At 43.3% G+C, this 25,602-nt stretch overlaps 1 protein-coding gene across 1 annotated transcript in view; it reads right to left on the reverse strand.

Annotated features, from left to right (window-relative positions):
- FOXN3 (forkhead box N3) overlaps positions 1 to 8,688 on the reverse strand; it is a 193,886-nt gene extending 185,198 nt beyond the window's left edge. The window contains exon 1 of the mRNA XM_083616370.1: positions 8,633 to 8,688. The gene's annotated coding sequence lies outside the window, so the exon portion shown is untranslated. The remainder of the gene's footprint in view (positions 1 to 8,632) is intronic.
- Between the last annotated feature and the right edge of the window lie 16,914 nt (positions 8,689 to 25,602).

Here is a 25,602-nt window from a genome sequence, read left to right on the forward strand (position 1 = left end):
ACAGGACTGTATAAAAACACAATTAAACATGTAAAAACTTCCCTGTACAGATGTCTTCTAAAGGTTGTATAGTTACTTATTTCCCTGGCTCAGGGGTCACATAACTCCACACCCTCCCAAATTTCTCCAATGAAAATAGGAAAGTCCTAAGGAAAAGCAAGGGATTCTGGGATCCAGTCAGAAACTGGATCGGCTTCTGCAAAACCCGAACCATCCCTGGAAAACAGGCACACCTGGAGTGTCTGAATACTAAGGCAGATGGGCCAATGGTTTGCCTGGGTATAGAGCAGCTTCCTATGTTCCTGTTGGACTTGTGAATACAAGGGTACAGTCCAAATTGCCTTGTGGTTGCCCCTACTTGAATGCTTGCAATATCCCTCCTTCGAGCATGAGCAACCCCAGGAAGGCTTGCATGAGGCCACACAGGGGGCTTGGCTTTCTCCTTGATGCCACCTCTTCAATATAGCTTGTGGGCAATTTCTCCAGGCTGACACCTTTACAGCCACTGAATGGCTTCCCGTTTCACTGCAGAGATGTATGCCAGAGAAGATGATCACATGCCATCATTTCCCTCCCACGCTTACACGAGAATCCTTGGGTCGAAAACTCCAATCACGGTCTGAGTTTAATGGCAGCAGGCAAGCCAACCCCCCAAATGACATCAAACACTGCAAGGTTAATGCTAAAATTCTAGGTTTAAGATTCTTCTGTAGAGGAGGAAAGTTTGAAGGGCCGTTTAGAAATATTTGCTTCTGTGCACACACATGCGCACACATCATAAGTCTAATAAAAATGGGCCTCGGAGCCTTTAAGAATTGCTTACACCACCTAAAATGCTGCCTTAATTCCAGAACCATGGTGATTTTATGTGATCAGCCTTTCAGTGAGAACTAGAGAACTCACTGATGCCTCAGTAATACAGCCATGGAAGATGGCAATAATTTATCATCTCTGCAGTAGTTCAATCCCAGATGTACCATTTGCTAATTTATTTCCATATGCACCTGGCAGACAGATTAATCAGGCATCCATCCCTCTCTGAAACCTGGGTTGCACTTTACCCTTTTATCGGGGAAGAGGAAAAGAAGTGTACACAGCAAAACAAGAATTCCAGTTAAAAGGTGCTCTATCAAGTTTACTGCTGGCTAAAAAAAATAAATGATAGATTTTTTTTTTAAGGCACAGCAAAACCACTTTGCACATCAGCATGTATTACTGCTATCATTTGTGAAGGTGCTTTGAGCTGAAATCTCAGAAAAGAAATGGGATTAAGCTGGCGAGAATGAGGTCTACATGATGGTTCTTGGGTTAGGTACACTATTGTGGTTCTGGCTTGTGTCTGTTTCTCAGGCACCGGGGGGGAAATGAACCTCCTCATTAAAGGGATTGATGAAATGAGCCACTGCTACCAAATTATCATTGGAGATATCACTGTGAATACATCTTTAGCATTCCAGCTGGTGGTTTTCAGGGAATTGTTTCTATGGCCGCCGTTGATATTAATCAGATACCACTGCTACTGCTATCAAATGTTGTTAGGTATATTTAGACTGGATGTTCTGAAGTGAACATTCTGTGCAAAATCTCTGATTCCTCTGCAAAAAAAGAGAGAGAGATAATTTCAAACAAAACAGCAGCTAATCAGCATTGAAAAGAGGTCACTGTTTGGAAGACCCCTCTTGGAATGCCAAGTGGCGAAGTACCTGCATTTCTGTCAGAAGGCATCCTCATCCTCTCTCTGAATACTTTCTCCTCCTTCATGTCCCCCTGAAATATTGTCCAAATGGGAATGTGTATTTAAACATGGGGAGGAGAAAGAAAATGTGGATTAAGGCCACATTCACACCACGTATTTAAAGCGCTATACCAGCGCTTTAATTGGGACACTGGTGGCACTGTGGGTTAAACCACAGAGCCTAGGACTTGCCAATCAGGAGGTCGGCGGTTCGAATCCCCGCGACGGGGTGAGCTCCTGTTGCTCGGTCCCTGCTCCTGCCAACCTAGCAGTTCGAAAGCACGTCAAAGTGCAAGTAGAAAAATAGGTACCGCTCCGGCGGGAAGGTAAACGGCGTTTCCGTGTGCTACTCCGGTTCACCAGAAGCGGCTTAGTCATGCTGGCCACATGACTCGGAAGCTGTACGCCGGCTCCCTTGGCCAATAAAGCGAGATGAGCGCCGCAACCCCAGAGTCGGTCATGACTGGACCTAATGGTCAGGGGTCCCTTTACCCCTGTGCACTTTAAGGCACAATGGTACCACTTTAAACAGTCATGGCTTCCCCCAGAGAATTCTGGGAGCTGTAGTTTGTTAACGGTGCTAAGAGTTGCTAGGAGGCCCTTATTCCCTCCACAGAGCTCCAATTGGCAGAATTCCCTGGGAAGAGTGATTGATTGTTAAACCACTCTCAGAATTGCAGCTCTGTGAGGAGAATAGAAGTTTCCTAATAATTCTTAGAACCCTTAACAAACTACAGCTCCCATAATTTTTTTGGGGAAGCCATGACTGTTTAAAGTGGTACTATTGTGCTTTAAATGTATAGTGTGAATGCAGCCTCCCTTTTCAGCTCAGCTCTAAATTAAGGTTGCAATCTAAGCCTGAGATCTGCTGGGCTAGAGGGGGTTTGGATACGGCAGAGGCCTCCTTCCATTCAGCCTTCCATTGAAAGACCAGTTCGAGCTCAAAGGGCCTTTGAGCACAGTGCTGACAATCCCCCAATATTCCCCAAACCAGGACAGAGCCTAGTCCTGCTTGGCATGATCATGGCTGTGGCTGCCACATTCTTTGCTGTTGTTTTGGTAGTGGCGTTGGTACCACTCATTGCCCTACAGATATACTTCAGTAGTGGATGGGCAGCCAAATGGGCAGTAGTGAATGGAAGCCAAACTCATCTGTCATCTATGGAGACTGCGCACCATTTTAGGTTATCTTCCTAGAATATACGTCTGTGAAACCAGTACATTTCATAAATCTATGGACTAGGACGTTGCATTTTGGGTAACTTAAAAGAGTAGGTATCCCCCATGAATAGCAGTTGTCTCATCCAGTATGTCTCTCTTGACCAGAAACAGCTCTCCAAGATCTTTGGCAGAGATAATTCTCCACAGCTATTTAGGGTTGCCATATTTTGAAGAGCAAAAAAGAAGACGCTCATTTTAAATACCCCTACTATATGTAGGGTATAGAAGCTGTAATATATTGCTGAGGGTGGCGGGGGGGGGGGGGGAAGGAAGCAAGTCTTCAACCACCAGTTATGTCTATGTCCCATCCAGAAAGTATAGCCAGAGACATTTTGGCAAATGTAAAAAATTCACCCGGACAGAAATTTTACCCCTCAAAAAGAGGACATGTCCTGGGAAAAGAGGTCACATGGCAACCCTAAACCTGATCCTTTAAACTGGAAATGCTGACTACTGAAACAGGTGACTTCTACATGAACCAATGAACTCTGGCCCATTCTTTGAACAAAGATTAAAATGGAGTGAGCTTAAAAAGCTGAGATGCAATACAATAACAATTTTATGTCTGCCCTGCTGAGGTCAAACAACTGGGACTCCACCAGCTTTGGGCCAATAGCAGCATAATGTTCTGTATCTGCATCTTGCATATGAACAGTTATTGCCGGAATTGGTCATCCATGCAGCTTCCTCATAGATCATCCAGTGCACAGCAGCTATCTAGGAACTGAGCCTCGGCTCACGGGATCACTGATAAGTGCTGCATGAACAGCCCATTCCCATTAAACTCTTTCACATGTTTGCACATTTTAAAATGTAGGATTGACAAGAACCATTCTACAGTTTGAAATTCTGAATATTCGTTTTAAAACCGTAACATGGGATCCTGATCATCTAAATCGCACCCTTGCATTGGTGCATCATTCTCTTTGCTCAAACACCCCTGACACATCACCCCACTTACCATGGTGCAACACTGCAGAAGTTACTCACAGCCAAGGCGCTGCATCAAAGGACAAGGACTCAAACATCCCCAAGTGGCTGATATAAGCAAACTTTACAAGAGACTGTGGAGCAAACTGTTACTGATCTGTTCGACTTAAGGATGTGGTTTTCAAACACCATGTTCCATAGTGGGTTGGGAAGGGGCAGTTCTCAATGGAAAGATCACTAACGGAAGACAAGCTTAAATGAAAGACAGGCATATCTTCTACCGACAGTATACGCTCCACTGGAGAGTGATGTGCCTCCCTTAGAGCCTACAAGCTAGGGGACCTGTGGCCTTCCAAATCTTTTGGACTAAAAGTCCCATTATCCCTGGCTCTTGGCCATGCTGGCTGGGGCTGATGGAAGTTCTATTTTGTAAGTAGGTTATAATAAGCAGAAGATGAAGAATGGCTGTGTTCACTGTGGTTTAGATAACAAAAGGTGGCAATTTCCCACCAAAAATTGAGACGGGGTGTTCAGATGGGATTGTGCTAATCAGGAGATCTTGTTTCAGCACTTCTGATCCATGCACTCTAGGTTTTCACTCCATATGAGTTCCCAGCAAGTCCCTGTAGTGGACAGATGCCAGTGTGAGAGGAATGGATGTGATGATCTCTGGCCTCAACTGGCCTCAAGCTTAGAAACAGCCATGGATGGCAGGAGGCGCCTCTTCAGGAACCACTGTCTTCCTCCACTGCCAGATCTTCCATGCTGGAATAAGGTGCTTTGCTGGACTCGTCAGACTCCTGGTGGAGCCCCTATTGTTTCTACACCACAGGAGCCAACGGGTGAAGCCACAGCCCTTTAAGGAAAAAGGGCAGCTCCTCAGAGGGTGCTAAGCTAACAGCAGGACTGTACTGGCCTGCCTTCAGAAGGCCTCAGCACATTGCTGAGACAACAGTTCTACCTTGCCTAGGTATGGAGGCTCCAGCCAACCCTTCACAGTGCCTGCCTTGTGTTTTTAAGGCTTTGGAAAGTTATGTGAAATAGACTTACCATAAAGGTAAAGGTACCCCTGACCGTTAGGTCCAGTCACGGACGACTCTGGGGTTGCGGTGCTCATCTCGCTTTATTGGCTGAGGGAGCCGGCGTACAGCTTCATGTGGCCAGCATGACTAAGCTGCTTCTAGTGAAACCAGAGCAGCGCACGGAAACGGCGTTTACCTTCCCACCGGAGCGGTACCAATTTATCTACTTGCACTTTTGACGTGCTTTCAAACTACTAGGTGGGCAGGAGCAGGGACCGAGCAACGGGAGCTCACCCCGTCATGGGAATTTGAACCGCCAACCATCTGATCGGCAAGCCCTAGGCTCAGAATATACTTTGTCTTAAAAAATAATAAATGTTACGAACCCAGTAGTATTTTTCTGATTCTAGTCGGAGCATATACAGTAAATATTTGGATCTGTGGTGATTTGCACTAGAATAGTCAACTTGGTAAATAATTTGATTCAGGTGTTGGCATGTTTTTCTCTTGCTCGTTTCCTTATAAAAAGGCTGCATCTTCCCCAGAATTCCTATTTAACTAATGGACTACAGTCTAATGTAAGGCAAACTATTAGGCTAGTCACTAAAAGGCAAGCTACGGCTGCGTCAATTACTCAAATAAACCAAGGGGCTGAACTGTTTTTCCTTTGCGCTTTCCTGGCTGAGATTGAACAGATGCAAAAGTGAAAAGCTGGATCTGAATTTCCAAGGGCAAAAAGTCAACCATGGAGCTTGCAGTCAATGCAATGTAACCCCACGTAATAGTTCTATGTTTAGCACAAGCCTGAAGTCCGGAAGTGCATGCAAAGTTTCAGGGCCTTAGGCCATGTACAAGGCTTAGAGGAGCAGGAAGGTCGCCCAGTGCAAACTGTATGTGCTATACCTACATGTTCCCTTTCGAGGAATTAAGAAATCAAACTTTCCCCCCATTGTCTGTGTCCCAACAGTAAAATTATTAGGAGCTACTTCAACTACAGAACTGGCATCAGATGCGGAATGGAGCCATGTGACTCCACTGCCTGTCATGGTTCTGGAACCAGAAATGGAAAAGTCATCATTGGACTCTTCCTGAACCACTGTTCCTTCTTTAACTTTGAACTTGTGAACTATGCTTCCAGCGGTGTCTCTAGGAAAATTTAGTGCCATCACGATCTTTTTGTATCCTGCTCCTTGTTTGTGAAGGGTGAAGATCTCTTCTTTCACATTCTTGGACCATTCTCTTGACTTAGCCATTATTTCTAACATGCAGCCAAATTTGACACTCAGCAAACCCTGAGCCAGTTCAGGTATTTCATGTGTTCCAGCAAGCAATGATGCCCCTGATTAGTTGCATCAGGTGTGCTTGAGACAACAACTGTTGTATTTGTGCTGTTGTGAGGGATTCTGTTCAGGGGTTTAAATAACAGTGAGACTGAAGAAGCCGTTATAAGTTGCAATTTCAGCTGAATTTGGGGAAACCACTTGAAGCATCCGTTGTGTTGAACTATTTTGATTGCTTTTGTTTGATTTGCTCATTGCAAACAGCTGAAAGTCTGTAAATTTTGATAATAAACCCAATTTGCATTGGGGGTTGAATCATTTTGATTGCAACTGTATATCCTCATCTATCAATAAGTAGCCACAACGGCTGACAAAACAGAAGAGCTAAAAAAAGGGGGGGGGTTAGATAAAACATTTTAAAGAAGTTTAGAAGAGCTCCGAAACGACCTCTCCAGACCAAGTGAATGAGAGGGGAAATGGTGAATGGAATTTCATGTACATGGGCATAAAGGGCTGCACATTGGGGCAACAACAACAACAACAACAACAACAACAACAACAACAACAACAATAATAATAATAATAATAATAATAATACTGCCAGTATCATTATGCTGTTATAGGAATCTATGGTGCAGCTCCATTTGGAAAACCGTGTATAGTTCTGGTTGCCTCACCTCAAAAAGGATATTATAGAGTTGGATGGTTCACCCTCTCTGTTTATATACCAGTAGAACAGCATGGATGCAAAATCTGGAACTCTACTGGAGCTAGGAGCTAGCTTGGAAGGCTCTTCAAACACCATTTGGACTTAATTTTTGCAGGTGCTGGTGCCAACCATAAATGGTGGAAGCCATACACTGGCATTGGCTTACAAATAAAATGGCACTAACTGTACAACAGACAACCTATACCAGAATGGGATAGAGATTAGAGTGACACTGAAACTTGCTAGATGCAAAGCAGAAGTTCAATAGGAATTGATGTGCCCTATTAAAAGTTTGAGGCATCCTCCCAATGCAGCAGGAGGACCTGGGCGAAATTGTGCCTCTGACTGGAACGATCCGGTTTAACACAGCACAGATAATCATTAACAGGGGTGTTGAGGGCTCCTATTTACATTGCAGTGAATCTCAGCGTTCCTATATGCCAGTTCCTGCAATTCCAGATTTATTCGGGGAACCCCTGAAAATAATCACACGTCAGCCACTATTGCATTCGGCATATACCTGAGGTTTTGGACATTCACTATATTTGCTTGAGATTGCCAGCTTTCATAGGCTAACAAGGGGCACCATGTAGATTATGCCCTGTGCGTGTCTAGGGGAAGGGAGAACAGAAGCGGATTAGCAGTAGTGCTTAGAGCAAAGGAAGGGCTGTGGCTGAATAGCAGAGCATATGCTGTGTATGCAGAAAGTCCTAGGTTCCATTAGAAAGACTCTTGCCTCAGACGCTAGTGATCAACTAACAATCAGTGCAGACCGTGTTGAGCTAGTTGGACCAAATAGTGACTAATGACTCTGCGCGAGACAGTTCCCTTACATTCCATGCGAAGGGGAGGGAAGGAACCGTCAAGAGAGAGACCAGCCTGTTCCTTCTCCAACCACTTATTTATGGCTACTTCTTGGAAAATCAAAACAGTAAGTTAGCTGCATGGGTTTTGTACGGCACATCCTGACATTCAAAGAATCCATGCACATGGAACAGCAACACAACTCAATTTCACAGACTCTGCATTACAGTTAAAATCCACAGAGCTAAAACTTACTCTATCATTCATATAAATTTGAGAATTTCCTTGCCTGAAATCACACACAGTTAGCAGTTAACAGTTTTCCCCTGGGGAGGGGGAAGGGAGTAGCAGCAAAATAATTTTAAAAATCAGGATTGCCTAATGCCTAGACTCACAAATTACAAAAGCATTCAAGGATGACGAGGCTCCAAATCTCCCCAAATTAAGCCAGCGATCAGGCAGACAGCTATCGTTCTAACCTGCAGACAGCTCTGTGATGGAAACATCCACAATATCAACCGCGAAGTCTGAAGTCTCTCAACATTCTGCAGCCAACCCCTATTGTGCTACAACAAATTTGCAATCTCTGTCTACACAGTTAAAAGAGGAGCGGGAGGCGGAAAGGAACACCCTCTGCAACCTTGCCGTGACCACATGCTTCTTAAACATCTCATTCCACAGCTATTGCCCTCGTCTGCATTCAGCCACATTCACTCCAATCTGATCGTTTTGCCCGAATCAATGCAGACTTCTCAACAGCCTCCTGCAACTTTCAACTCTGACCGTGCCGTTCGCAGGGCCCAAGCGGAATTGCAAGGGTCCGGGGGCTGTTTCCCTGAGACGAGCTTGCACAAAATTAACCTTAAGACATTTGAATCTAGAGCTTAAGATTGGTATATAGGAGAGAGAGAAAAAATTCTTTCACACTTACTTAAGATAGTGTATGTGCTTCTTTGCCCACTGATGCGATATCAGAAACCTGCAAGCTACTATTTCTGCAACTGTGTCACTGTAGATAGTCTGAAACATGTACGTAGCTGTTGCCATGGAAACAAACACAGCTAGGGTAGAGAGCGAAGCTGTGTTAATTCCTTCAGCCATGAACCCCAGGGGAACACTAACATTCATCTTCATTCTCCTTTTGTCTCTGACTGCTTTCATTCTTCCCACCCCACCCCCTTCATCTTATCAAATGCACTATATAGATATATGGATATGGCAACACCTGCAGGTACACATTGACTGAACAATGCAAGCCTCGGGCGTTAAACCAAGAGGCAGAAGGGCTGTCCTCTTACACCTTGCCAAAACTTCACTTTGGAGGATGCTGGAAACAACTTCACTTTCTGTAGGGGACCGAAGACTTAATGCGCACCAATTTTATTTTATGGGTTGCAAAGAATTACGCCCGACCTAACTGGGGCACCTGAGATGCACAAATGGGGACAGGTAAAGTGGGAAAGCGCCAGGTTCCGTCCTTGAGCACATATTTAAAATTTGCATTTATATGCTGCCCTTCCCTTCAAGGAAATCAAATCGGGGTCCACAGATCTCCCCATCTTCAATTTTATGCTCAGGAAAACTCTGCAAGGTATGTTAGGCTGAGAGGTGGTGACTGCTCCCAGGTCACCTAGGGAGCTTCAAGGCTGAGTTGAGCTTGGCTCTCTCTAGCTCTAATCCAGCACCAACACTGGGGTTGCAAATTCTAGGTCCTCCAGATGTGGCTGGGCACCTACTCCCATCAGCCCAGACAGCAGTAGACTGAAGGGACCCCTGACCACTAGGTCCAGTCATGACCGATTCTGGGGTTGCGGCACTCATCTCGCTTTACTGGCTGAGGGAGCCAGCATACAGCTTCTGGGTCATGTGGCCAGAATAACTAAGCCGCTTCTGGAGAACCAGAGCAGCGCACGGAAACACAGTTTACCTTCCTGCCAGAGCAGTACCTATTGATCTACTTGCACTTTGAGGTGCTTTCAAACTGCTAGGTTGGCAGGAGCAGGGACCGAACAACGGGAGCTCACCCCGTCGCGGGGATTTGAAGTGCCAACCTTCTGATCGGCAAGCCCTAGGCTCTGTGGTTTAACCCACAGCGCCACACGTGTCTCTGATGAGCCATAGCATGCACAAAAATATATTAGAAGTGTCACTCAAATTTCTCATATTTTGGTTTGGTGCTGTAGAATCAAACTAGAAACACTTGGTCCATCCACCCTGTTTGCTTCTGAGAAGTCCACAAAAGAAACCTGAAGTCAATAGCCTCCTCTTGTAGCTCTCAGCAGCTGATATTATTCAGTGACATAACTGTCTGTGAACCTGGAAGCTGAATATGGCAGTCATGGTAGCAACCATCCATTGCAAGACATTCTGCATGGGCAACTGTTTAAGCTTGAAAAGGAAGCATTCTACAACTGCTGTTGCCCATACTATGCGTGCAGAGAAGGCAAAAGCTTATCTCCCCCTGTAACTTTTGGGTTCTTATTTCTGTGCACAAGCTAGTATAACAAAGGATAACACCCAGAATGATGGGTATTTTGCACTTTGATACCATACCTCAGGGGACGCAGGTGGCGCTGTGGGTTAAACCACAGAGCCTAGGACTTGCTGATCAGAAGGCCGGCGGTTCAAATCCCCACAAACGGAGTGAGCTCCCGTTGCTCGGTCCCAGCTTCTGCCCACCTAGCAGTTCAAAAGCACGTTAAAGCGCAAGTAGATCAATAGGTACCGCTCCAGCGGGAAGGTAAACGGTGTTTCCGTGCGCTGCTCTGGTTCGCCAGAAGCGGCTTAGTCATGCTGGCCACATGACCCGGAAGCTGTATGCCGGCTCCCTCGGCCAATAAAGCGAGATGAGCGCTGCAACCCCAGAGTCGGCCATGACTGGACCTAATGGTCAGGGGTCCCTTTACCTTTACCATACCTCAGGGGTGGCTGATGTGGTGCCCTCCAGATGTGTCCTCTCAAAGGAGTCAATTCTCCCATCCCAATGAAATTGAGAGGCATCTTAGCAATATGAATTAAGGTTTAACAAAATAGGTCCTGACTGTCAAAAGCTTAAGCCACGATCTATTTACTCTTTGGGGCATCTGGATGAAAATAGCTCGACTGAGGGATGCATGGTGGATCCCTGCTCTTCATTCTGGCTTTCCCAACCCAGTGGCTTCCCAGTGTTTTGGACTCCTAACCCCCACCAGCCTTGACCAGCATGGCCAATGACCAGGGATGATGGGAGACGTAGTCCCAAATACCTGAAGAGCACCAAGCTGGAGAAGACAGGCCTAACACTATACTGTGTTAACCTCCACATTCTAAACCCTCCCCTCAATAAATGCTGCAGTTTATCAGATGAGGTGAAACCAGACCCATTCATCGTAGGATAAATACAATCTTTTATCACTTCGATGGTCATAAAATAAGCGGGACTGCTCTAAATCACAGACAAAAATAAAGATTTAAGATTCAGCAACTGAAGCTAAAGACTACTCAAAAATACTCACGTTGTGAAAGACACTCTGTTGAGCTACAAGCATTAACAATGTGACTGTGAACAGGCTTCATCTCCGGAATCCTTGTCATGTTTTGCCAACAGAGAACTCTTACCTGCTTCCAAATGAATAGGCATCAAGGACTCTGTGCCACAGACACACATGCAATTTTAATGAGAGCACTCAGGAACTAAGAGGAGCAGCAGATTGAAGGTGCCTGACTTTGCTCCCCAAAATTATATGTTTTATTGAACCTGCCCTCAATCCCTTTCTGCAAGGTGTTCTTCATGGTCCTAAAGGACCAACATGGAAACAGCGTAGAACTCTGGGCAAATTTCAGGACAAAGCTATAGAAAAGGAGTTCCCACTCTATGGCTCATGGGCCACTGTTTCATTCAAGTGGTCTGCGGTGTGTTTGAGGATTTGTGGCATATTCATGTTGATTTTTAACTGTATTCTTATTGTTTCTCTTGTTTCTTTTATTTTATTACAATTTGAATTCCATAGAACGTATAAGATTTCTTAATCTATAAGTAAGAAAAGAAGCAATAGGAGTACAATTAAAAATCATGCAGCATATTACCGCGAGAGAGTGAAAATTAAGTGGCCTGCCAAGACCCTCAGCAATTTTCAGGTGGTCCATGGGGGGAAAGAGTTCAGAAACTACTGGAAGGCAGGAGTAAAATCTGAAAGCAGGGGCTGGAAACTGCTGAGGAGGCAAGTATGGGAAGAAGCCCGGAGATTGCAAAAACAAAACAAATCAAGGATTTGCTAAGGTTTGACACGTATGTGACAGAGCCACACGGGAGATGCCTTTTCATTAACTGATCCTAAGTGACTTCAGCAACAACTGGATGGTGGGATGAAATGAGCACGGACAAAGATGTGGTTTCTTCCCACATTAAAGTTGCCTGGCCCCAGTATGGGCAGGTATCAGGCCATTCACCAGTCACATAGTTCCTCTAGCCCAGAAGAGTGGGGAGGGACCTTTGCCTCTCCACATGGCCTCTATCTCCCATCTACCCCAGCCAACAAAGCCAACAAAGCCGACAATCTGGGATGATGAGACTTGTATTTCAAAAAACAAACAAAAAACAAACATCTGGAGAGGCAGAGGTTCCCCACCCTTACCCTAGTGAGATGTTTCCGGACTATCAATGGACTAAACAACTGGAAAGTAACTCCCACCTCGCTGCAGGCAATATATGACTTAATCATTCTTACAAAAAGGCTGGATCAGGCAGGTGTGATAGCAAGAAGCACATCTTGAAGGTGGTGGGGACAGGGAGGACACTGAGAAGCTCTTGGCGTTATTTGATCTGTTGGTTTATTTAATTATTTAATAAATTCTTTATAGCTTGCCTTTTGGCCCCTCAAGGAGCCTTCAAGTCAACTTACAATATCATTTAAAAAAGGGGGGAGAGACAGTTCAGGGATGCAGCATGAAGAAGGTCCCAGGTTCATTCCCCAGCATCTTCCAGGTAGGGGCTGGGGAAAGGCTCTTGGCTGAAACCTTAGAAATTGTGTAGTCAATACTTAGATAGATGGACCAATGGTTTGACTTGGTGTAAGGCAACTTTTGGTGTTCCAAGGATGCCTCTCAAGTCACAAATTAGCCACAGGCCCTGACACCACTGCTTCCAAATGTATGTGCCCACCTCAATCCACAAACTATGGGCCATGGACTGCAGCACTCTGGGCTATGCCACTGTCACATCTGATCACTATCTCATTTGCATTTCCTTCTAAAATATTCATTTCTAAAAGCACTCTCTCTCTCTCTCTCTTTTTTAATTTTTATTGATACACAAGAAAAAAGAAAAAACACAAATACCAAGTTACACACAGTAATAACCATAGACACATAATTTTCTTAACAAACAATAAAACATAAATTGGTCTTAACACTAAAGACCCAACCTCCCATCTATTCCATATTTCGATTTCATATTACTTATTGCCAATACACACTTTTATCATAATTAAACTTTTTCTTAATATACCTAATTTCTTATATCTACCTTGCAACTATTACCCCCTCTCTCAAAATGCGCAGCCGTAGTTCTTTCTTGAGCCAAGAACTGCTTTGGAACATTCGGTAAGAGCAAAAGTTGCTGTAGAGGCAAGCGTCTTCGTTGACCTGTTTTCAACACCTCTCTAAAACTTTTTCTGTTTAGGCAAGCCTTCCCAGACACGTAGTTTCTCTATGCATATAATTTTTCCAAAAAGTTGATCTTAATCTTTAATTGGATAATTGCATGGCATCTACTTGTTTTTAAAGACTGTTGCTTTTACTGGAATTTTCTTCTGAGTGGTTTATATTATTTTATGTAAACCATCAATAGGCTGTTTCCTTTAATCAAGCAGTAAATAAATATTGTTAAAGAAATAGGTAAATCCCAATCTGCATACTACAGTCTGGAAAATAGTGGATTAGGTCAGTTCATACTGGAATCTGCAAAGATAAAAATGCTCAAATATCAGTAACTCCCACCAGGTTTTTGTGTTTGTGTGTTTTAGAAGAATTCACCCCTGTGAAAGCCCATCCTTCAGAAATCCCTCTCTCTTGCCAATCAAATAATCTGGACAGCAAGAACGATTTATTTGCCACTTCCCATCCACCCCAGCTTTGTTACAATAACAATGGCAGATCATTTGATTCCAATTAAACTTCCAGATAATGATTCATATCAGACTGAACTGTGTTTAATTTTGGTTCATTATCATCACACATTTGACATGTGCTTTCGAGGGATTTTTATAATCCGCTTTCCATCTGCAGACTTCACAGCCCGCCTCCTACGACACTTGCTGCTCTAAGCAATACACAGAGAGAAATCTCTCTCAGCATTTTTTATTTTATTTTTTAGTGCCTGAGAAAAACATACCAGGAACTTTCAAAATATTTACATCAGCAACAAGAAGGTAGAGGAAATTCTGCTTCTATTCGGCAGGCCAACTGGCAAGATGAAGAATTGATACAGACAATGAAAAAGCATACAATCTTAGAAAAGGCTTTGGTTACACCAAATTGAAAGCACTTCTTAACTATTTCCACCTTTGATTATTCATGGAGCTGAGTATATACAGTGGTACCTCGGGTTACATACACTTCAGGTTACATACGCTTCAGGTTACAGACTCCGCTAACCCAGAAATAGTACCTCGGGTTAAGAACTTTGCTTCAGGATGAGAACAGAAATCGTGCTCTGGCGGCGCGGCGGCAGCAGGAGGCCCCATTAACTAAAGTGGTGCTTCAGGTTAAGAACAGTTCCAGGTTAAGAACGGACCTCCGGAGCGAATTAAGTACTTAACCTGAGGTACCACTGTACATGCCTACCACCATTTCCCACATGAAACCTCTGACATAATTATGAACACCCCCCGATATTCTCCAAGGATAAGAACATAAGAAGAGTCATGCTGGACCAGGCCAAAGGCCCATCTAGTCCAGCATCCTCCTCTTGGAGTGACCAACCAGATACCTGTGGGAAGACCACAAGCAGGGCTTGTTCTCCCCAGCAGATGGTTTTCAGTACCATATCATTTCTGATACAGTCATACCTTGGGTTGAAGTAGCTTCGGGATAAGTATTTTCGGGTTGTGCGCTGTGGTGACCCGGAAATAACGGAGCGCGTTACTTTCGGGTTTCGCTGCGCAGACGGTCAAAATGACATCATGAGCATGCACAGAAGCGGCGAATCATGACCCACACAGATGCACAGATGCAGGTTGTGTTTGCTTCTGGATGCGAACGGGGCTCCGGAACGGATCCCGTTCGCATCCAGAGATACCACTGTACTGTAGGCACATACCCTCCAACATTTCTCCAATGAAAATAAGGATACCCTATTCAATAATAATAACATCATCATCATCACCATCATCACCATCATTTTATTATTTATACCCCGCCCACCTGACTTGGTTGCCCCAGTCAATCTGGGTGGCTTCCGACATATGTAAAAACATAAAAAAATTAAACATTTTTAAAAATAAAACTTCCCCATACAGGGCTGCCTCCAGATGTCTTCTACAGGTTGTATGGTGACTTATCTCCTTGGTTTGGGGGGGTCTCATAACTCCATACCCTCCAACATTTCTCCGATAATAAGGACATCCTAAGGAAAAACGGGACATTCCAGGACCAAATCAGAAACCAGGACAGCTTCTTTAAATCCAGGACTGCCCCTGGAAAGCAGGGACACTTGGAGGGTCTGTGTGTGCAGCCCTGATGACTAATACCTATTGATGGTCTTATCTCCATGAATTTGTCTAGTCCCCTTTAAAGCTATTCAAGTTGGTGGCCATCACTGCATCGTACGGCATCCAATAATTCATTCTGTGAGAAACTACTTCCTTTTGCCTGGCCCAAATCTCCTGCTATTCAGCTTCATGAGAAGACCCACAGGTTCTAGGATTATGAGAGAAAACCTTTCTTCATATCATGCATCATTTTATATGTCTCCATCATGTCCTCCTCATTTGCACTCCCCCCCCCAACTGAAAAGTCGCACCCATCACCGAATGGGTGAAGGTTGCTCTCTTCCTGCTATGTGTTGTATTTATTCACTTTGCGATGGCTTGTCCCAAACTGGCTTCTGGATATGTGTTACATGGATTTGGTCAGGACATTGGCACATCAGGTCAAATATTCTCTACTCTGGTTGGCAGGGCTCCCCGGGGCCTCCAGAAGATGCCTAAACCTACCCCACCATTTAACTTGAAATTCCAGCTTGGCATGCCAAATGTTCTCAGGTTCAATTCCTAGCATCTCCAGGTAAGCCTGGGAGAGACAAAATCCCCGAGAGCCACTGCCAGTCAAAGTAGATGATCTTGAATTGGATGGACCAATTGCTTGACTGTATAAGGCAGCTTTCTGTGTTCCTATGTCCAAAGCACATGCTGTACCCCTTGGTTATGACTCTTGGCCTAGTTTTAGTTAGGGTCAATAAGCACACCATAATTGTTTTTGTATTTCAAAACTTAAGTATTTTAACACGTTGTTGGATCTCACAGCAGACCTGGTTGCAAATATTACAAAATAGGTGCAAGTCAAACCCATTGAGCTATCTGGATGGGAAATTATAGGAGAGAAAGGAAGACCATGTACCTCCATGCACGCTGCAAACATTATTTTTTTTTAAAGGCATACCTGAAATCTCTCCCAGAAGCAAAACAGAGGCAGTGATTTTCCAGGGATAATTTGCCAAGAGCTCTTCTGTTGTTGTTTAGTCATTTAGTCGTGTCCGACTCTTTGTGACCCCATGGACCAGAGCACGCCAGGCACTCCTGTCTTCCACTGCCTCCCGCAGTTTGGTCAAACTCCTGCTGGTAGCTTCGAGAACACTGTCCAACCATCTCGTCCTCTGCCATCCCCTTCTCCTTGTGCCCTCCATCTTTCCCAGCATCAGGGTCTTTTCCAGGGAGTCTTCTCTTCTCATGAGGTGGCCAAAGTATTGGAGCCTCAGCTTCACGATCTGTCCTTCCAGTGAGCACTCAGGGCTGCTTTTCTTAAGAATGGATAGGTTTGATCTTCTTGCAGTCCATGGGACTCTCAAGAGTCTCCTCCAGCACCATAATTCAAAAGCATCAATTCTTCGGCGATCAGCCTTGTTTATGGTCCAGCTCTCACTTCCATACATCACTACTGGGAAAACCACAGCTTTTACTATACGGACCTTTGTTGGCAAGGTGATGTCTCTACTTTTTAAGATGCTGTCTAGGTTTGTACTCTGGGCTTAATTTCAGTGACAGAGAGGGAGACGGATACAGAGATGCTGGGACTCAAGACTGATTTAAACACATACCCTTTGAACATTCACCTGAAACACTGAAGCAGGTGTCAGAAATCAGAAGTGTGACAAGCTGCTAGGGGTGATGTTGATATGATGTTGAGAAAACGCCTGAGCTCATTGGCAGAACTTGTGCCCTGCAAGCAGGAAGTTCTGGGTTCAACCCCCTGTATCTCCGGATAGGCTGGGAACGTCCCTTGTCTGAATTCATTGGAGCTGCTGCCAGTCATCTACTGAGATAGATGCACCAATGGTCTGACTCCATATAAGATAATGTTGCATGGTCCACAGATTTAGCTCAAGAAGGATAACAGGGGGCAAGCACATAAGTATACATTCAGAAACAAATGCGAGAAGGCATGTATTTAGGCAAAATGGCTGGGAATATATAAATGCATATTTGGATCACATCTGCTCTCTAGATCTGACTCCGCCAATCCTATTGTCTGGCTCTGTTTCTGAAAAGGTATCAAGCCAATTCTCAAGTCCCCATGACTCAGGTTTGCTATTGCGGTTTCCAGCAACGGTGCTTTTTTGTGCACCTTTTGTGGTCTTATTGTTGGACGCCGATGAATCACCCTGATCTTTTATACTCTTGGGTGAAATAGGTATTGAAAACTAAAAATACATTTACTATGCAATATGAAACAAATATCTGCTGACAGCTTACTATGGTGATCTAAAAACACGAAGAAAAATGAACAACTGGAGGGAGAGTGACGGAGGCAAAGATCAGATTTTGATGGAATGCAGTTTTATATTACTTGAAATTCCTGTGATTGCTGGGGGGAAAAACCCCACAGTGGTTCATAAACATGAAACAAGAGGATCCATAATAGGCTCAATGCCAAGCAGATCTTGAAGGACAAGTGGGCAACTGGAGTAAATATACTGGATGACTCAGTTCCAACAAAGCCACATGCTTCAGGCATCCCCAGGTAATCCAGTCTGGAGGAAATTTATTTGCCTGCCTTTCAGAGACATCTAGCAAATCTCCCACCCCCCTGGAGTATGTAAGATGTTTGGCATGTTAAAAATGAGTAAAAAATTGCAGGATGAGACCCTCACAATTAATATGCATGGTCTCGAGTTGTGAGAAAGCAAAATATGAATCCTTATCCGACATGCTCAAAGGCTCAAAATCTTAATGAGTGGCAAAACGATATAATTAAACCTGAGATTCCTGGCTCGGAGACAACACAGAACTATTACAGAGATGCCAGATTGTGTGGTAATGGATTCCTAGGGCTCCTGGTATCTTAAGTGCATTTAAAAGATTGCAACTGTTAAAGCCCAATTGCCAGTGGGACGCAAAAGCAGGTGCGCTTCTCCGCTAAAGAGGAGCCTGGGAAGAGGCAGCTCAAGCTGAATAGGCAAAGGGGCTCTCTCAATTTGACTGGGGCTTACGGTTCCCAATTAAAGATCTCCCACAATGACAAATAAAAAGCAGTCTGTTCTAGGCTGAGGAAAGGCCAATTCATTGGGAGGCAGCCTAGACATGGCCAGTGGCAACTGTGTGTTAAACCCAGCTTTTATCTGAACAGCAAAAGGAGTGCATGGCCACTGCTTACATGCCCACAGTTCTTCGTATTTCCCACTTTGCTGCAGGATTTAGGAGCCAGGAATGGGGGGGAATTTGGTTTGGTTCACATGTGCTAATCTGCACTTCCCATAACACTACCCAAGCCAAAACAAAAAACTAAAAACTGCTAACCTTTGAAATTTGCACTTCTCCGAAATTTGTTGTCTCCAACAACAGCAACAAAATATATTCTACACATACACACACACACACACACACACACAGAGAGAGAGAGAGAGAGAGAGAGAGAGCCTTTTTGCCTGCCAAGGACTCAAGGCGGCTGAATGTTGGCATCTGTCTTGGGAGACAATGAAAGAATGTACTGTTGGAGAGTTACAGCGCCTGCTGTGGCCGCAGAGACCAATATGGCAGACATAGGTTTTATTGCAGGTGGGGCAGATAAAGGCACCTGGTTTTGTTGCTGCAGATGCACCACGGTGTTTCTTCTCTCTGCGCTCCTCCCAGCAGTCGTTCCTCCTCTGCTGCGAATACTCAACCTTACTGTCTGTTTGTCCCTGGGCACTGCAGTCGTCTGCAAGGGATTCCCACACAGCGGGGTTAAAGTTGCCAGCCTTGATGTCATGTTTGCAGACATCCTTGTAAGGCAGAGATGGTCTGCCAACAGGCCTGATGTCTGAAGCCAGCACCTTGGAAAGGACATCCTTAGGGATCCTGCCATCTTCCATTCCTCTGTACATGACCAAGCCAGATAAAATAAGAACAGCTAAAAACATAGGGGTTGTGTGGAAACCAATAATTAAAAAACAATTAAACAGTAATGGAATTATAACTACACACACACAACCAATTAAAAACATACCATCACAACAAAAACAGCAGAGCACCAGTCTCCCCATTAAAATGAGTCAGTTCCCAAAAGCCTGTTGGAACAAAAAGGTTTTCGCTTGCCAGCGGAAGGACAGCAAGGAGGGAGCCAGTCTAACTTCTCTAGGGAGGGGCTTTCAAAGTCTGGGAGCAGCCACCGAAAAGTCCATGGGGGGCAGCATATAGAAAAATGGATATATTAAAGAAAACACATTCCATTGCAGAAAACAGTCTGCAAAAATACATGCTTTAGACAAAACTGCATTAGAAATTTGTATATATTAGGAGAAATGAACAGCAAAAGCTAATGAATTTTCACTTGCTAGGAAAAGAAAAACCAAGCAAAAACTGATATGGAACTGCACTGAAGATTGGCCAAATGAGAAACTGAGAGAAACCATACTTGACAGATTCTTCCACCCTTGGGGCAAGAGTCCAAGGCATCATTCAACAGTATGAGCAAAAAGGTCCCCCAATAAGAAGCACTGTCTTAGCACACTTTGAAGTACTGCACTTTATAAAAAAGGGAGGCCTCTATGATCATTAAGTTCAGAGTTTAAAACTACCTAACTGGTTTTGTTTTGGAATCAGTTGTCTCCAGCTGTTCGCTTATAAACTAAATAGCTAGTTAAAATAACAGCACTTGGTTTTAAAGAAGGCTTTGGATTTGCAGATGGCTGTTTTATTGTATTGATTTTAATTTGCTGATTTGGAATAGTTTTTACTGCTATGGTTGAAATATTGTGGGGCTTATTTTTTTACAGTTGTTTTTAATGTTTCATTCATTTAGAATATGTATGCATGTATACACACACAGACACACACACACACACACACACACACACACACACTCTTAATAAAATATCTACACACATCAATTAATCTAAGATAATCAATAATACACAGATAAAAACCAGGATTTAAAGAACAAATGCACATACAATGGTACCTCGGGTTACGAACTTAATTCGTTCCGGAGGTCCGTTCTTAAACTGAAACTGTTCTTAACCTGAAGCACAACTTTACCTAATGGGGCCTCCTGCTGCTGCCGCGCCGCTGGAGCACGATTTCTGTTCTCATCCTGAAGCAAAGTTCTTAACCTAAGGTACTATTTCTGGGTTAGAGGAGTCTGTAACCTGAAGTGTATGTAACCTGAAGTGTATGTAACCCGAGGTTCCACTGTAATTATAATCTATGTCTGGATAAGTTTGCTGAAATAAAAGTTTTGACTGGCATCTAAAAAAGTATAGCAAGGGTGCCTGTCTAACATTAATTTTCAAAAATATTTTTGTAACCTATATTTTAAATTGTTAAATCACCATTTGATTTTGCTAGCTTTTAATCAAGCAAGGGGTGATGTCCCTCCAAAAGACATTCCAGGGATAGTCCCGGATTTACAGAAGCAATCCTGCTTTCTGATTTCATCCTGGAACGTCCTGCTTTTCCTTAGGACATCCCTATTTTCATTGGAGAAATGTTGGAGGGTATGGAGTTATGCAGCCCCCGAGCCAAGTAGTTAAGTAACTATACAACCTTTAGAATACATCTGAAGTATACGAACTATTTGAAGAGCAACTGTAATCAACAAATTACGCTAGTAGGACTACAAGAAGTTTTGTAAGGAAATATATGAAATATATGAAACATTGCAAAGTAGAGAAAGAATATATATGAAAACATTGCGAAGTAGAGAAACATTGCAAAGTAGAGAAACATTGCAAAGTAGAGAAAGAAACATATGAAACATTGCAAAGTAGAGAAAGAATAGAGATATTAGTTATGAGATTTAAATGTAATAGTGAAAGTAAGGAATGTATATTAAGTGAATAGATTGGAAAATTTTCAGATATGATTGATGGAAGTAAAAAAAATGGTATAAGATATGAAAGTATGTTTAATTATTGTTGAAAATGATATGTTGAAAAACTAATAAAAATTTATATAAAAGAATACATCTGAAGAATATGTGGGGAAGTTTTAAATGTTTAAAGTTTTATTATGTTTTTATATATGTTGGAGTGGCTGGGGCAACCCAGTCAGATGGGCTGGGTAGAAATATTAAAAAAAATATTATTATTATCATTAGTAGTAGTAGTACTATAGTAGTATTGTTGTGGTAGTTGTTGAATAGGGCATTCCTATTTTCATCAGATAAATGTATACAATGGCATCTTCCTAACTCATGCTTTGTTCAGATCAGATCACATGCAAGACAACCCAAGATGAATATGGAACTTAATATCCACTGATAAGGAATCTAGTCTCCAAGACTCCCAACTCTCTCTTGTCAAGATGTAGGAAAGGAGCTTTCAATAGTTAAAGAAACTGCAAGTGGTCCAGGCTTCTAGTTCTTCTAGAACTAGAGAGTGGTTCAGAGTGGTTCAGAGTGTAGTGGTTCAGAGCGGTGGACTCGTAATCTGGTGAACCGGGTTTGATTCCCCGCTCCTCCACATGCAGCTGCTGGGTGACCTTGGGCCAGTCACACTTCTCTGAAGTCTCTCAGCCCCACTCACCTCACAGAGTGTTTGTTGTGGGGGAGGAAGGGAAAGGAGAATGTTAGCCGCTTTGAGACTCCCTAGGGTAGTGATAAAGCGGGATATCAAATCCAAATCCAAACTCTTCTTCTATGAGGCCACATAGACCGGTCTCAGCTCACAGTTTCTAAACACAGCAAGTGTCCAATGGCCACAACCCCTTGCCTTGTGAGACTGTGTAAAAATATCAAAGTCTTTACAGTATGTTAGGTATACTTCTCTAAGCAGCAGTGGTGTCAGCTCCCAGTGTTGTTTGCTTCCAAAACAAACAATTTAAACCCTCCCAAGCCTGACTGCATGTGGGTCTTGCTGACACAGATCTTGGGATTATGGGCCTCATAAACAGCAAGCAATTCATTTCTCTGTTTTATGTAGGCAGGATTACCAGCCAATCTAATCTGAGCTGGAGGACAAATTCCTTCTCAATCCGCGGTATACAGCGCTCGTGTCCCAAACTCAGCTGGAACATTAGAAGCTGCCATATAATAACAGGACAGATTGTTTGTCTACCTCACCCTATATTTTCTATGACTCTGGTGACTAGCAGAAGCTCTCCAGCATCCCAGGCAAGAGAGGTATTTCACACTGTCAGCTACAGAATCCTTTAAAACACACACACACACACACACACACACCCTGGCGATGCTAAGGATTGAAAGTGGAACCTTCTGTGTCTAAAGCATGGGCTCCAAGTATGACCGATGGTCCCTGTGGTTTCTACCCCAGAGCAAACACTGCCTCAAAGTATCTCACAGAAGCATTTTCTTTATCCTTTTAGCACAGTTTCACTACCTTCAATATTCTGTCTCCATTCACAATCTTCTTTCCCATGATGAAAACAGATTACGTCATTAGGCTGAAGCTTCCATAACATTGTACGATTCTCTGAATTTATTTTCCCTCCATAGTCCTAAGTGTTTTTCTTGTAGCCATCCACTTGCAACCACCACTTCTACAGTGCTTCAAATAAATAAACAGGAACATAGGGCAGGGATGGCTAACTTATGATGCTGCTAGACTACAACTCCCATCATCCCTGACTACTGGTCGTGCTCTGTGGGCCTGATGTGGTTTGAGCACAACAATCATAACCGAAGGGCCACAGGTTAGCCATGCCTAATGTAGGGTGTAGTGAAATGTACTTAATGATAAACCACTCATTTCCGTGATAAAAGAGCAGTTTAAACTACCGCCTTCAGCATGTTTAATGTTTTATTGTGTTTTTATATATGTTGGAAGCCTCCCAGAGTGGCTGGGGCAACCCAGTCAGATGGGATGGGTATAATAATAATAATAATAATAATAATAATAATAATAATAATAATTTACTCTTATTTAAGTTGTATCCTAGTTTTAATGTATATGTTATTCTTTCTTTCTTTTTTGGTTAAAAGTAGCTTTGAATGACTTTTTGTAATAAAAGCAACGAATTAGTTTAATTAATTGATTAACAACAGAGCACATATTTTGCAAGCAGAAAGCCCTGAGTTCAATTTATGGTATCTCCCCTAGGAGGGCTGGAGAAGAATCCTGTCTGACACACTTTCAGCTCCACTCCACAGGAAGGGACCACAGTAGGGTTGCCATACGTCCGGAATTTCCCAGACATAGCTGTCATTCAGTCCTAGTAAAAAGCGGTCTGAGAGGAAATCGCTGAAATGTCTGGGAAAATCCAGGTGTATGGCAGCCCATGTTTTGAGCATAGCTCAAAAACTCATTTTCGGAGGAAAGCTCTTTTTTGTGTCCGGATTTTCACTTTTTGAAATATGGCAACCCTAGACAACAGGTATCTTATCAGTGAAGACAATACTGAGCTAGATGAGCTAGCAGTCTGATTCAGTATAAGGCAGCTGTGTAATTAAAGACATAAAAACAAATAAATGCACTGGTTCATTTTCTTCAGCTGAACATAGTGCAATCAAGGCCATTGGTGATTGTGTGCAATTAATTCAAATATTTTTTTTCCCTGCTCCATTCATACATTCCTTCCCCCCTCTGGCATTTTCATTAACCTCTCCCACCCACACACCCCATTTTTTATTGAGAAAACAACAAGTGAACAATGACAACAGGAGAACAGATGCAAAAAGGTAAAGCTGCTGGCCTTTGCATTATTGTGGCAATTTTCTTTCATGCTTCTGTCTGAATTGTTACAGAAGGGCAGGAAATCACTGATGCCTAATAATTTATTTAGTAAAAATGTGGGTGTTTCTTTTAGCTTAAGGGATATCCCAGCAGGAAAGCTACTGTAAGGATCTATCCTTTGATATATCAAAAACAGAATAGACCTCAGGACCGCTATTACAGAGGATACGCTGCAAATGCCAAAGCCCTGAAGGATAGCTGTTTCAGGGCCAAACGGTATTTATCTCCAGCATTTATAGGCTCTCCTGTAAATAAAAAGCCCTCAGGGTGGCTTATGAAAGAAGTTGAAAATTCAGTAACTATTGTAGGGGATGGGCCATAGACAGCAGTCAAGAGGTGAGCCGTGAACCAAAAGCCACACAACCGAAGTATGATCCTGGAGGCAGACTTGCAGAGCTAACCAAGGATACATCAACACTCTGAATATCAGGATAACCGTGTTGCCCAAGCAAGAATCAGACAGAACAGGAAGTCTTTTATACTCCTTCCTGTTCAGAAGAACCAACAACCAGCTTGAGTGGGTGGAGTCAGGACTTTAGTGAGAAGGCTGCTATGTGCAGCTCAGTGGTTCACCACATAGACCCAGTAGGTCCTGGCAAGGCTAACTAGAACTGACTCCTACCATAGAGGAGCAGCTGCCCCTTTGCCTTCCATGTTTAAACAAGGGAACTGTCCATAGTGGCAACCTGTAGAAGAGCGGGTTCTACAGGGACAGCTTAATAAAAAATAACTGCTGGCAGTGCGATGGAAGGAGTGTGTAGGTTTAGTGTGGTTGCACCTAATTCCTGGTGTTAACACGGAAATGCATGCATCTAGACCAGTTCTGCGTAATGTGCAAGCAAGATAGAACAGAAGCTTGACAGAGAAGTATTATTCACTCATAATCCACTCCATTCACTACTTTAAATTTTTAAACAAGTTATCACAGACATTATAATACCATAAATATTACATTAAACCGTTGAAATTATAATTAAGGGTCCCTCCTATGCTACCATGTTGTAGACACCCTATGCTTCTCTCGGCTCTAGCCAAATGTAGGCTGCTAATTTTTATGTGTTTCTTATGTTTAAGTCCAGCAACGTGGGTGTTAGGCTCTGTTTGTTAAAAGGCACAGCATCTCTGGTCGTTCCACCTGGAATTCACACGCGAAGCTCAGGAATTAAAGGGGAAGGAAGGAGGATGTGCAATTTGGTTAGGAGAGGCAGTGCAGCTGCTGCATCATAGTTTGCACCAGTTTTCTCATTTATAGATCACCCTCCATCGATTAGTAAAGTTATACCTGGAGCAGCTTTGACAGCAAGAAGGGGGCAGGGCAATTTTCAATTTATTGATAATAAATCAATAATAAATCAATGCTGGCATAATCACTGGAACAAAAATGTAAATTGAAACCCAGATATATATAAGTAATATCAATACAGCAGAAGCGCAAGGATGACAATGATATCCCCAAAGCCTGTACGAATAAAAATATCTTAAGCTGATGAGAGCAATTCAACAATGAGGCTAGACTGGTGACTGGGAGTGGCCACCGG

The sequence above is a fragment of the Podarcis filfolensis genome (genome assembly GCF_964270895.1).
Source record: "Podarcis filfolensis genome assembly, chromosome: 1".
Taxonomy (NCBI): Eukaryota; Metazoa; Chordata; class Lepidosauria; order Squamata; family Lacertidae; genus Podarcis; species Podarcis filfolensis.